The following is a 13,323-nucleotide window of genomic DNA, read 5'->3' as shown; positions in this document are numbered from 1 at the left end:
GAGGTTGATGGAGATCCAGCAGCACGACGGCGTGGTGGTGGATGTAGCGGGATGCCGGCACGGCTTCGCCGAGCTTCTACGAGAGAGAGAGGTGTAGCAGGGGAGGAGGGAGGCGCCCAAGGCTGAGATATTGCTGCCCTCCCTCCCCCCCTTTATATAGGCCCCCTGGGAGGGGGGGCGCCGGCCAAGTCCCATCTAGGGTGGGGGGCGGCGGCCAGGGGGGTGCCTTGCCCCCCAAGGCAAGTGGGAAGCCCCCCCACCCTAGGGTTTCCAACCCTAGGCGCATGGGGGGAGGCGCATGGGGGGCGCCCAGCCCACTAGGGGCTGGTTCCCTTCCCACTTCAGCCCACGGGGCCCTCCGGGATAGGTGGCCCCACCCGGTGGACCTCCGGGACCCTTCCGGTGGTCCCGGTACAATACCGGTAACCCCCGAAACTTTCCCGGTGGCCGAAACTTGACTTCCTATATATAATTCTTTACCTCCGGACCATTCCGGAACTCCTCGTGACGTCCGAGATCTCATCCGGGACTCCGAACAACTTTCGGGTTTCCGCATACACATATCTCTACAACCCTAGCGTCACCGAACCTTAAGTGTGTAGACCCTACGGGTTCCGGAGACATGTAGACATGACCGAGACGCCTCTCCGGTCAATAACCAACAGCGGGATCTGGATACCCATGTTGGCTCCCACATGTTCCATGATGATCTCATCGGATGAACCACGATGTCGAGGATTCAATCAATCCCGTATACAATTCCCTTTGTTAATCGGTATGTTACTTGCCCGAGATTCGATCGTCGGTATCCCAATACCTTGTTCAATCTCGTTACCGGCAAGTCTCTTTACTCGTACCGCAATGCATGATCCCGTGAATAACGCCTTAGTCACATAGAGCTCATTATGATGATGCATTACCGAGTGGGCCCAGAGATACCTCTCCGTCACACGGAGTGACAAATCCCAGTCTCGATCCGTGCCAACCCAACAGACACTTTCGGAGATACCCGTAGTGCACCTTTATAGTCATCCAGTTACGTTGTGACGTTTGACACACCCAAAGTACTCCTACGGTATCCGGGAGTTGCACGATCTCATGGTCTAAGGAAAAGATACTTGACATTGGAAAAGCTCTAGCAAACGAAACTACACGATCTTTTATGCTATGCTTAGGATTGGGTCTTGTCCATCACATCATTCTCCTAATGATGTGATCTCGTTACCAATGACATCCAATGTCCATAGTCAGGAAAACATGACTATCTGTTGATCAACGAGCTAGTCAACTAGAGGCTTACTAGGGACACGTTGTGGTCTATGCATTCACACATGTATTACGATTTCCGGACAATACAATTGTAGCATGAACAATAGACGATTATCATGAACAAAGAAATATAATAATAACCATTTATTATTGCCTCTAGGGCATATTTCCAACAATTCCTTCATGGATACATCAATTCACTCTTGTGCGTGCAGAACACCCAAGTGGAGATGTGGTCAAGGGAAAGATGATACTCAATGCACCACCGATACTCACTAGAGAGCCGGCTCCTCTCAAGGAGGAGCGAGGATGGGTTGCCCCAGAGCTAGGCAATACTAAACTTAATACAGATGGTAGCTTCATACCGGCGACAGGATTGGCTGGAGGGGGCATGGTCCTTCGAGATTCTGAGGGCAAGATCATTTTCAGTGCTTGTAGAGAAATTCGCGCATGCGATAATGCGCTCACGGCAGAGCTAGAGGCGTGTCGGGAGGGCCTGGAACTAGCTCTTTTCCGTACGGACGCACCCATTAAAGTCGAGCTTGATTGTGCGGAGGCGGTGACAATGATCACAGCTCGTGTGCAGGACTGGTCGGCTCATCGCACCGTCATTGAGGAAATCAGAAGACTGGCAACGATGGAGGGGAGGGAGGTCTCTTTTAGTCTTTGTTTTCGTTCGCAAAACAAAGTTAGTCATGAGCTTGCCAAGTATGGTAGGAGCACCCCTCGCACCGCTGTTTGGTTGCACTCGGGGTTAGACTTTATTGTAAACTTGGCTCTAGCTGAAAAGCCTCCGTGAGTAATGAGAATCCTCTTTTCACCCACAAAAAAAAGAAATTACGATCGAGTTCCTGACTTAATGTCCATTGGTTATTCCCAAAAAATATAGCATGGAGGAAATTGTGAAGGGGAAGATGCATGTGATAACGAAATTGTCCAGGAGAAGAAAGCCCCCTCCCCGGCCTTGCGATAGCCTCCATCGCTAGCAAATTATGCTGCCCTACCCGTGAACAGTTCATTCTCGGCAATAGACGGTGCGGCATCGGCTGGTATGATCTTGAGAAGATAGGACATATCTGTCATCTTTGCGGCTTTTTGTGGTTTTATCGCTATGTGTTCAATTGCAATGATGTACTGAAAGTGGAGCTACATGCGCTCATCCAAGGGATGTGGCACGCATGCACATGCGCACATTAATCATTGTTCAGTCTGGCTCTTTGAAGGCTCTTGTTGTGTTATGAGGTGATGGACTATCTTGCTCGGCGTATGGGCACCTTGGTGCTAATGATCGATAGGGATTTTATTTCTCAAAAGCTTTGACGTGATCAAAATGGTGTGGTTGATCTGTTGACAAACTATAGTCGTACAAATTGTGTCACTGGTGTGTGGCTCAACCAAGGCCCCTCATGTATTGAAGATCTTCTGCCTTTCGATTATAACACTATAATTTCAGAATAAAAGTCCTTTTCACCCCACAAAAATAAATAAATTCAACATCCACAATTACTCGCTCCAATAGCAATGGTAAATGCAGATCAATATAACTTGCATGCAAAGCACTTCATGCGTCCTATCCTAGTTTTACAAGGGAAAGAACGAATTTTAGATGAAAAATCATGCAAATCATGATTTATTATCAGGAAGCTCTTCCTAGAAGACGTATGACAACAGCCAATTGTTAGACCAGTCCGGAGACGTCGATGCAATTTTCATCTCACGGCCGAGATTCATTCCAAAATATGTGATGCATTCCAAAACTAACCTTTTTTCTAGCCATGTCTTTACCCATAATGCCTCCTGTATTAACTGGACCTTTCCCAAACGCACCCTTCCCTCGTTCCCATCCCCATCGTCTCCTCCATCATCAAGCTCGCCTCTCCCCTCGCCGCCCTAGATCCATCACCATGATTCAGTCAACCCCCTTTGGTCGTGAGATTCACTAACCCGGTGTGTCGTCCCATCCAGCGACTGGCCCGACATTAGGCGCGACGAGCGAGCGAGCAACCCCATTGATGTCCTGGTCATCTACTCTAGATTCCGGTGAACAAGGTCTCTATGGACCTACCCCGCCACCACGCTCCATCTCCGCCGGCCTGCTTCCGCAGCGACGACCACCTTCTATTCCTTCGCTTCATAAAATTGTGCTAACCACTACTACTTCGATCTTGTCGGCGTGCTACATCTCTTATCTCATCTCATCGACATGGTCAACGTTGCTTTGTAGTGGCTATGATCTAGAGGCTTCATCTCGGTAGCTTCCCGCCATCAATGCCACTAGTCCCTCAAAGTTAGCGGCTCTACACCTTAGATTGTGCTTGATTGTAACAAATGCAACGCTTCGGGCTATGTAAATTAAGTTTCTTAGAACCACAGATGTGCTTTGGTATCATATGTCACATGATTCGAACTTATGCATAATAAGTTTCCAAGTGTCTACATATGTGCTTCATCCTTTGCACAACAATACAATGCTTCGGTAATACTTTATTCATGTTTCCAACAATTATCAAACAGTGTCTTCAATGACTCACTACTGTCTCAATGCATCAATATTACCTGTGAAACACTTCTCAAATAAACACAATATGCCTCCCATAACATACCCAAAAAGCAAAGTTTTGGTACTACATCGGCATTCTTCAACCACCATAAAAACATGTTTCAAATTAAACCATACGTACTTCCTAGAACAATATGAATCGTAATAATATCCAACAAATCTCAGCCATCAAACAATTCAATCCAACGACCTATATTTCTTCAATGACGAGCGCTCAACATGTTTAGTGTGCAATTAATAATATACCAAATATGGACTATCCACGTAATTAACGCATAATCGATATACTACTTAATATCAACATGCCAATGAATTTTCTGCCTACTATCAACTTGCAATTAATTTTTTGTCTGACATCAACGTGCATTGCACGCATGCATTTACTAGTATCTTGTAGTGTTAGAAGCATGTTCATCACATGATGGACATGAATGAGATTTATAATGAAAGGAAGCATCATGTGTACGCAGAAATATGTGTGATTATTGAAACCTCATACATGGAAGCAACATGACTAGCGAAAGTTTGTTTGAAAAACTGAATGAAAGTAAGCATCCCGTGTACGTAGAAATATGCATGATTACAGGAACCTCATATATGGAAGCAACGTGAATGGAGGAAGTTCCTTTGGAAAACTACCAAGGGAGTGCGCATACGTGTTTACAGGGACCTCGGATATGGCAGAATTGTGCATACAGAAAATTTGTTTCAACAACTGCCAAGGGGGGCGATTGGCAGGTCGACCACTAACGCGGGTCCACCAGGTCAAGAACACCTAAGGGCGACGGGGAAGGCGATCGCGAGGCGATTGCTATGCCGCCGCAAGGGTTATGTTTTTCGCACGGGGGTGAGATTGGTCCAGTGACTGCTCGAGCGGCGACAGCGTTGTTCCCCCAGTTGATCGACGAAGGTTTGCAGGAGCGCACGCGTGGTGTTTCCATGGCGGCGAACGGAGTCAGAGGGGCGGCCACGGCGAGTCGGGAGGCCACTCCCCGGAAGGAAACGACGCCGGCTTCCGCGCCGTCTGCAGTGGGGGGATCAACGGTCCGGGGCGCTTCGGCGTCCCCGGCTGATGGCAAGACTACGGCGGAAGCTTCCAGCCTCTCAGAGAGCTTTGGAGGGCTGGTTCTGACGGAGAAGGAGCGGCAAGGTTTCATCTTCTCAGATCCAGGGATCCAAGCGAAGACGATGAAGTGATCAGTGGTGGGGAAAGTCTTCTCGCCGAGGCCTCTTAACAAAACTGCACTGGAAAGGGCGATGCCACGGGCGTGGGGACTTCACAAGGAGGCAAAGTTCAAGCATATTGGCACAACATTTTTGAGGTGAGGTTTGGCAGTGAAGGGGACTGGCGACATGCTCTTAACAATGGCTCGTGTTAAAGGATTATGTGGGAGATGTTCGTCCTTCCGAGATGGTCTTTGATACGGTGGAGATGTGGGTGAGAGTCCCGGATCTGCCTTTAGATATGAGGACGGAATCTTTTGGCAAAGCTTTGGGATGTTGGTTGGGAGAAGTGGTCAAAGTAGATGTTGAGAAAGATGGTTTTGCTAAAGGGAGGTATCTTAGAGTGCGGGCCAAGATTTCAATCTTTGAACCCTTGATTCGTCGAGCTCGTCTAAGGACCTCACTGGAGGACTTGGAGGGGACTTGGTATGACTTTACCTATGAAAAGATCCCGCACTTTTGCTTTGATTGTGGTAGATTTGTGCATGGCAAGGGCGTGTGTGAGCCACCGGTGGATCGATCAAGTCAATGGGGCCTCTCGCTTAGGGCCTCACCAGGAAGAGGTTCTTCATCTCTAAAGGAGAACTCGCATGTGGGGGCATCCAGCTCTTTTAGTGGTGGGGGCTCACGTTAGGAGGACAAGGAAAAATCACAATACAGTCATGCTTCGGTACGGGAACAACCTGTTAAGAGGAATTTAAACACGGTTTTTTCACATACGGCTAACTCTCGCACTGGCGGAGTTTAGTCGAAGGAGTAGAGGGAGGTTAACAACCCAACGAAGAGAGCAGCCAATATGGATGACATGCACAGTAGTGACCTGAGGAGGAAGTTGGAGCAGAAAAAGGAACAGGAGCTAAGGGCTGAGCTGACTAAAAGACAAGAAGCGGGGAGGAGTGGTTCTCCACGTCGGGAACAGTGCCATGCAACATCTAAACCCGACCTGCGGCAACACGCCTCTGCTCCGGAAGGGGGCTGGCGCCATGCAGGCGCGTATCGCGAGGCCGATCGCCATGCAGATCATGGGGTGGAGGAGAGGCACCGTTCGGCTTCCCACTTTGATGAGCGGAATGACCGGTCTGGCCGGAGAGATTTCTTCAGTCATATTGCACCAGGCCAGCGGGATCGAACAAAGGGCAGATATATTCGGAGGCCAATGTACCAAGGTAAAATGGAGAGGGGCTTGTACCAGATTTATAGAGAGAAGGAGTCCGGAAAAAAGAGGCCGCCAAAGCAGGTGTGGGTAGCTAAAAGGTGACCCTGACAGACAAGTTCATCACGATACGTTCATTCGCGAGACAAGGCAGAAGACAGCTTCTGTTTTTTATCGTATAGAGGACACTAATGCATCGGCAGACCTCGTAGGGCGGGGCCGCCGAGACCAATGAATTGCTTGGCCTGGAACTGTCGAGGACTGGGGTTGGACTCGACAGTAGGCGAACTTCGGGACCTCATACGGTCATACAACCCAGCGGTGGTTTTTCTGTCAGAAACAAAAAAGAGTGCAAAGGCAATGGAGAGGATGAAGTGGAGACTTGGTTTCAGAAGCGGTGTGGCTGTGGATTGCAATGGGAGAAGTGGAGGTCTTGCACTCTGGTGGAGATAACACATACAGGTTACTATTAGGCCATGGTGCCAGTACTTTATTGATGCAGAGATTATTTCAGATGGGCATACTTGGAGATTCACTGGAATCTATGGGGAGCCCAGAACGGAGTTGAGAAAGAAGACCTGGAATGCGATAAGGTATCTAAAGGCCCAGGATGAGCTGCCATGGCTATGTGTAGGGGACTTCAATGAAATTCTTGTGAGATCAGAACAAAGTGGTGGCAACCCTAGGAGCTTCTCCCAAATGCAAGCTTTCAATGATTGCCTAACTAACTGCGGTTTGGCGGACTTGGGTTTCTCGGGCTACAGATATACATGGGACAACAAGCAAGCGAACCAGGACAACGTACAAGTGAGGCTAGACAGGGCAACATGCACTGGTGACTTTATGGGTTTGTTTCCAGGTACGGCTGTGGAGAACATTCTCACACAGGAATCGGATCATATGGCAGTCCTGGTGCATGTTCGAGACATGGAGACAACACAGCCGAGGGGGGGCCGCCCCTTTCGGTTCGAGGAGATGTGGCTGCGGCATGAAGGCTATGAGGCGATGATGCAACATGCTTGGGAGCAATTGCAGGGGCAGAACAATTCCCCCGGAGCATTATGCGTCAGGTTACATGAAATAACGAAGTCGCTGCGAGGATGGGTACGCACGGTCTTTGGGTCGGTTCGGCGACAGATTCAATGGCTGAAAAAAGATTTGTTGGATGCCAAAGAGCGCGCGTTAGTCACTGGATTAACGGTGGAAGTGCGTGATATAGAGAGTCAACTAAATGAAGTTTATGAGAGAGAGGAAATTATGCAAAACAACGTTCTCGTGTAGACTGGCTCAAGGCGGGGGACCGGAACACGTAGTATTTTCAGAACCGGGCCTCCCATCGAAAGAGGAAGAACACGGTGAAGGCGTTGAGGCGGGAGAATGGTACGAGATGTACGGATGATGATGGCATGCGGGAGTTGGCGGCTACGTTCTATGAGAAGCTTTTTGCGTCGCAGGGATCTGTCCAGGCACAGAGACTGTAAGGGCATTTTTATCCCTTAGTTGGTTTTGGTGATTGATGACAATGCTTTTGCGGACTAATCATGTGCATCAAATATTTCAGATATATTGACTAGGCACAAGATGATTGGGTTCCCCTCAAAGGCTTTAGAAGACGGTGTTTCTCTTCGGTTCTTTTCGGTGGTATTGAGTCGTAGGGAAGCCGTACTATTAAGAGGGGGTCCGCTTTGGAAAGGTTGGGTCGATTCATCACGTACACATCGTCCCTTACACCTCCTTTCCTCTTGCCTTTGGAGCATCCTAAGTTTTCCTTGTCTATGCAATTATAGCTCTTGTCTGCCGAACTAGGAAGTGCGGTAGTACCGCAGGACCTTGCGGTAGTACCGCCCGCTGGTGCGGTAGTACCGCAAGGCCCCACGGTAGTACCGCTTCTGGTAAGCGGTAGTACCGTGGTCCCTGCTTAGTTCCGCAACTACGCGGCTGTAAGGGGCGGATGTAATTTTTTACATCCGCACCTCACGTGGTAGTACCGCGACTGGCTTACGGTACTACCGCGTCGGGTTTTTGCATCGACTCCAACTCTGCGGAAGTAGCCACGAATGTAATTTTTTATATCCGTGCCTTCCCATCCCTGGACAGCCCCTGCCTTGCGGTAGTACCGCAAGGGGGCGCGGTAGTACCGCGCCAGCAGTACTACCGCCCTCTGTCTTAGTGCAAGTGTGGCTGTTCTGGTCTCTGCCGTGTGGGCGGTAGTACCGCGGGGCTCCGCGGTAGTACCGCGCCTCTGGTGCGGTAGTACCGCGTGCCCCTGCGGTAGTACCGCGTCTCAGGTGCGGTAGTACCGCGCTGCGCAGGCTGAGTTGGTGGATAACGGTTGGATTTGTTCTTCCACTATATAAGGGGTGTCTTCCTCCTCTAGTTGACTACCTTTTCCACCTCTAAGCTCCATTGTTGCTCTAAGCTCCATTTTCGCCCGATCTCCTTCCCTAGCCAATCAAACTTGTTGATTCTCTAGGGATTGGTTGAGGAGGCCCCGATCTACACTTCCACCAAGAGATATTTGAATCCCCCCCACTAATCCCTTGTGGATCTTGTTACTCTTGGGTGTTGAGCACCCTAGACGGTTGAGGTCACCGTGGAGCCATAGTCCATTGTGGTGAAGCTTCGTGGTGTCGTTGGGAGCCTCCAATTAAGTTGTGGAGATTGCCCCAACCTTGTTTGTAAAGGTTCAGTCGCCGCCTTCAAGGGCACCAATAGTGGAATCACGGCATCTCGCATTGTGTGAGGGCGTGAGGAGAATACGGTGGCCCTAGTGGCTTCTTGGGGAGCATTGTGCCTCCACACCACTCCAACGGAGACGTACTTCCTCTCAAAGGGAAGGAACGTCGGTAACACATCCTCGTCTTCACCGGCTCCACTCTTGGTTATCTCGTGCCTTTACTTGTGCAAGTTTATTTGTGCCTTATCTCTTGCTTGCGTGTATGCTTATTGTTGTTGCATCATATAGGTTGCTCACCTAGTTGCATATCTAGACAACCTACTTTGATGCAAAGTTTAAATTGGTAAAGAAAAGCTAAAAATTGTTAGTTGCCTATTCACCCCCCCTCTAGTCAACTATATCGATCCTTTCAATTGGTATCAGAGCCTCGTCTCTTTATTAAGGACTTTGCCGTCCGAAGAGTATGGTTGACGTCGTAGACGGTGTGGAGGAGCACTCCGGTGTGAATCCGGTCTCGTCTACGGGAGATGGGGGAACCGCGGTCTCTCGTGAGGAATTAAATGTGGCGTTGGACACATTGAAAACCTCCATGACTACCGAGGTCGAAAGCATGTTTAATAAATACTTAAAAGGGCTTAAACTTTCCACCGCACCGTTGAAAGTGGGTGATCCCGCCAACAAGGTGACGGATGCTACCTCCGACAAAGGGGAAGCTACTAGTGAGAAAGCTCCTTCTTCTAGTGGTAAAAATGGCACCGGCATCTTTGCCCATGTGGAACCTCCACCTGTCTATGGTGGACCGCTCCCTTCCACTCATTTGAATCATGCCGGCCCGGCTCCAAAGATTGAGAAGAATGTAGATTTTGATTCTTGGGTCTATCGTTTTAAGCGTCATTTAAATCATGTGAACACTAACCTTTGGAGAATCATTGAAGAAGGTTTTTATCCGCATGACCGAAGTAACTTCACTCCTAGAGAAGTTGTGGATCATCAATTCAATGAGAATGCTCTCTTCATCATCCAAGAAGCAATCCCACCCGAAGATCTTCCTCATCTCCGGCCCTACACCGTGGCCAAAGATGCTTGGCTCCAAGTTGTTTCCCTCTATCGGGGAAGCGCAAGCATTCAACGCTCCAACTATGAAGTGGTGCAAGATGAAGCCGATGAGTTTGCAATGAAAGAAGATGAAGAACCTCGTGAGCTTTTTCGGAGAGTAACCAAACTCGCGGTCTCTCTCCGAGATCATGGAAGTAAAGACATGGATGACAATTGGATCAAGCACAAATTCCTCAAGGCAATGATGCCCTACCACGAAGCCATGTCCTCCGTCATTCGTCAAAGGCCGGACTTCCACACCTTGTCCTCAAGTGAAGTGTTGGATGAGTTCGTTGCTATGAGCATCTTGGACAAGACCGCCGACAATGCGGTTCTTCGCTCTCAAAGAGTAAAGAAGCCCAACCTTGCTCTAAAGTCCAAGGTTAGTATGGAGGAAGAGGATGAAGAGGAAGAAGAGGAGGGCAACCTTGAAGATACGAAGTATGCCTATCATGAACACATGGCTCTTGCTTCAAGGCAATTTTGGAGCAAGAAGAACTCAAGGCCAAACTTCAACAAGAACAATTCAAGTGGCGCAAAGGGCAAGCAACGGGTGAGGACTTGCTTCAATTGTGGCAATGTGAGCCACTTTGTTGCATAGTGCCCTTACGAGAAGAGGGAAGACAATGGTGGCAAGCTCATCCGAAAGGACAAGGCCAAGTCGTTCCCCAACAAGAGCAACTTCACCAAGAAGACTCCTCCCAAGGCATTAGTCGTACAAGAAGAGTACAACGAGGATGATGACGATGATGAAGATGGTGAGTCAGTTGCCATGGCCTCTGTGGCCATTGCGATGACTCCACGGATGTCTCTCTTCGACTCACCCAATGAGAACATCGCCGCCAAGTGCCTCATGGCTAAAGCCACCAACAAGGTAACCCCCAACATCAAAACTACCATCATTAATCATCCTTCTTCGACGGATAGCATTGATGAACATGAGGGGACACATGTGGAGGAAAATGAGTTTGAGACCTTTATGGGTAAACTCAAGGGCAAATCCAAGAAGCACTTCGTTGCTCTCTTGGAACAACTTGGTGAAGCCAATGACATGATCGAGGCTCACGAAGACACCATCTCTAAGATGGAGGGGCATAGTCGTGACTATGCCGATGAGATTTCGGATATCTCCAATGCTCTTGACGAAGAGCGTGGTCTTCGTTTGGCTCTTGAGGAGTCATACAACGATGATCATGCTAAGTTAAAGAAAGATCTTGATCATGCTCTTGTTGTGTCTCGTGTGCTAAACTCCGAGAAGGCAAAGCTTGGGGTTGATCTTGCTAGACTCAAATAGGAGTTTGATATTCTTAACAAGGCTCACAAAGTCTTGAAGGGTGTTCATGCTAGCCTCAAGGAGTCTCATGATCAACTCCAAGTGAAGCTAACTAAGGAGAAAGCCACCTTTCCTCATATGGTGTTAATTGATAATGCAAATGCTACTAATCCTTGTTGTGAGCATGTGCATCTTGTTGAGGAGAATGCTAAGTTGAAGGAGCAACTTGAGAAAGGCCTTGTGTCATGCATACAAGGTGAGAAGAACCTCAACGACCTTTTGAGCAATCAAAAGGAAGTTATGGCCAAGGAGGGGATTGGGTTCGCACCCAAGCCCAAGAACAAGAAGAAGAATGACAAGACCAAACGACCTCCTCCTCTCAAGCAAACTTTTGTGAAGGAGGGAGAGGGTGCTTCCAAGGAGAAGAAGAACAATGCGAAGGGTGGCGGTGTCAAGAAGGGCAATGCCACCCCTTCCAACAAAGCCGGCGACTTTAATCCTTCTTATGTGCTATGCCGTGCTAGTGATGGGCATGTTTATGCCAAATTTGTTGGTTCTCCTCATGAGTATATTGAATGGTCTATTTGGGTTCCTAAGACCCTTGTTACTAACATCAAAGGACCCATTACAAAATGGGTACCTAAAACCAAGCATTGATCTCTTGTAGGTGTTTGCTTCCGGTGGGGGATCATGGTTGCTCGATAGTGGAGCTACAAATCATATGACTAGAAGCAAGGACTTGGTGGTGGACGTGCACAAGATTCCATCTATGCCCACCAATGTTGAGTGGGGTGATGCCTCATCTTCTAAGGTATTGGGACTCGGCAAAGTTGTCATTTCTCATGATCTCACGATCGAGAAGGTCATGCTAGTTGAGTCCCTTGCATACAATTTACTTTCCGTTCGTCAACTTGCAATCATGGGCTTTGCCACTTTCTTTGATATTGATACCGTGGCCCTCTTGTGGAGCAAGACTCTTAAAGTAGCCTTTGTTGGGCATGTCGAAAACGGTCTCTATGTGATTAACTTTTCAGAGCGACCCACTAAGACCGCGACATGCTTAATGGCTAAAGTTGACGTGGGATGGCTTTGGCATCGCCGGTTAGCCCATGTCAATATGAGATCTTTGTAAAGTCTTCTCAAGGGGGACCATGTCCGTGGACTAACGAATGTTAGTTTTGCTAAAGATCGTGCTTGCAGTGCTTGTATCGAAGGAAAGCTACTTGAGACGGCTCACCCTCCCACAACTATCATTTACTCGAAGAGGCCTTTGGAGCTCCTTCATTTGGATCTCTTTGGGCCTCCATCCTTTGATAGTCTTGGGGGTAGGAAGTATTGCTTGGTGATTGTGGATGACTATTCAAGATACACTTGGGTGTATTTCTTCAAGAGGAAGAGCGAGACCCAACAAACCGTCATTGACTTTGCGAATGAAGCCCAACGTCAACACAATACAAAGATCTTGACAATAAGAAGTGACAACGGCACCGAGTTCAAGAACTACACCTTGGATGAGTTTCTTAGTGATGAGGGGATCAAGCATCAATATTCCGCACCTTACACCCCCTCAACAAAACGGTGTTGCGGAGAGGAAGAACCGGACGTTGATGGATGCGACAAGGACTATGATGGCGGAGTTCAAGTCTCCATACAACTTTTGGGCTGAAGCCATCAACACCGCGTGTCATGCATCCAGCCGGCTCTACCTCCGCAAGGGCTTGAACAAGACTCCATATGAGATACTCACCGGTAACAAGCCCAACCTCAAGTACTTTCGGGTGTTCGGGTGTAAGTGTTTCATTCTCAAGAAAGGTGTTCGGTTGTCTAAATTTGAGGCTAGAGCCTATGAGGACATATTTGTTGGTTATGCTACAAACTCTCATGCTTACCGTATCCTCAATAAATATACGGGACTTATTGAGGAGACGTGTAACGTGGAGTTTGATGAGAATAACGGCTCCCAAGTGGAGCAAAGTGGCACTTGTGATGTAGGTGATGAAATTCCTCCTCAAGCCATAAGAAGAATGGGTGTTGTTTTTATACTACCCATTGAGGAACCCCTTGTGGCTGAA

The sequence above is a fragment of the Aegilops tauschii genome, chromosome 1 (assembly GCF_002575655.3).
Source record: "Aegilops tauschii subsp. strangulata cultivar AL8/78 chromosome 1, Aet v6.0, whole genome shotgun sequence".
NCBI classification, from domain to species: domain Eukaryota; kingdom Viridiplantae; phylum Streptophyta; class Magnoliopsida; order Poales; family Poaceae; genus Aegilops; species Aegilops tauschii.
The sequence above is the reverse complement of the archived record's forward strand: the minus strand, read 5'-3'. Positions refer to the sequence as shown.